This window comes from Sinocyclocheilus grahami, unplaced genomic scaffold (assembly GCF_001515645.1).
Source record: "Sinocyclocheilus grahami isolate Dianchi unplaced genomic scaffold, SAMN03320097.WGS_v1.1 scaffold1948.1, whole genome shotgun sequence".
In the NCBI taxonomy this organism is placed as follows: Eukaryota; Metazoa; Chordata; class Actinopteri; order Cypriniformes; family Cyprinidae; genus Sinocyclocheilus; species Sinocyclocheilus grahami.
The window spans coordinates 1-1,656 of NW_015507127.1; positions in this window are offsets into that span (position 1 = coordinate 1).

Genomic DNA, 1,656 nt, shown 5'->3' on the forward strand with positions numbered 1-1,656 from the left:
TGTGTGTGTATTTAATGCGCTGGTGGTTGTGTGTATAACCCTTCTTCTAGCTTGTCCTTTTCTAGGGTAGGTCCTCGGTGAGCACCCCCTCTGTTGGATTCAGAAACCGGGTTCTCGACTTGCAGTGTTTATCTCACTCGTCGATATATGTCCAGACGGTACGATAAGCCGGGTTTCGGCTTCATACTTCCTGGATCATGCGGCCAGATCAAAGGCTTCTGCGGGAGTCTTCTTGATCATCAGGCCCTCGGCATGGCACTGAAAAAATTTCCTGGACGTCCAGGCTGGGCTTATGCTTTCAGGCTGCCCTGTCTGGTTTACTGCATCTAGGTTGCCTCCTGATCACCAGGATGTCCCCTCTTGCTGAGGCATTGAGCGGGAAGTATAGGTGGCATTTGCGAGAACCTTCTTGTGTAATGCTGTCTCAGGCAGTGCTCCCCTCACCTTAGAGGGTTGTATTTGAGCTTGCCTCTCCCGTTTGGCCCAGTACTTCCCGGTATCTGTGAGCAGATGCTTCGAAAACTCAAAATCCATACTATGGTAAGTGCACACGTTAAGCTTTGCGCACTTTCTAAAAATCCACATAAGTGGTAAGTGTGCATGTTATGCTTTGCCCACTTTCTAAAATCCACATAGCCCCACTTCTAAAAATCCACATAGCTGGTAAGTGTGCACGTTATGCTTTGCCCACTTTCTAAAATCCACATAAGTGGTAAGTGTGCACTTTATGCTTGCCCACTTTTCTGGAATTCTGTATGGTAAGGGTTACGCGTCATTAACCTCGTTCCCTTTCTTTGAGCTGGTTTAGACCCCAGTACCTTGGGCTCCACTCATCTAGTGTGTTTCTTTCGACACACTCTGGAAGCATCGCTCCCCTCACCATTGAGGGTTTTTGTGAGCATGGTGCTTTCTTTCGAACATTTAATTTTCTCTTGAGGAGTTGGATTCCTCGCTCCATGGGCTGTTCTCGTGGTAGTGCTGCTAGCCGTTCCAGCATTGGAACATGCTGTAGGTAGAGCTCCATTCTCGACTGAAAACTAGGGGTGTTGCTCCCTCAGCTAAGTAACTGCTAGCTGTTCCACCTTTCGAACATGCTGAAGGTCGAGCTCCCTCTCGATTGAGAGCTGGATGTTTGCTCCCTCAGCTACAGATTTACTGCTAGCCACTCCAGCATTATAAGCCTTAAGATCGAGTTTATGACTTCTCAAACATAGTGTTTTGGGATGCACCATTTCCATCTATGGGCTGCTCTTTCAGAGTGCCACGAGAACCCCTTAGAACAGTATTGTTTAAAATCCATGTTATGGTAAGTGTGCACATGAAGTATTTTCTAAAATCCACACTGTGGTAAGTTCGCACACTAGTACTCTGCGTTCTTTTCTAGAATCCTGTATGGTAAGAGCTACGCACAGCAGCTTCGTGCTCTTTCTGAGTGGTTTAAAACCCCGGTTTCGCAATATGGTAGAGTTGGTACTTAGTGCTCACCATGGTTTCTGGCATGCACTCCCCTCAGCATGGCGGCGTGGGTATACCGTTCCCCATAGCGACCCCTAGAGGACGCAGTTCGAAGTTCCCATGAAAGGGACCGTCTCAGGTTACTTTTGTAATCATGGAGTAGGGAACGAGACACTGTGTCCTCTAGGTTTCTTGCCATGC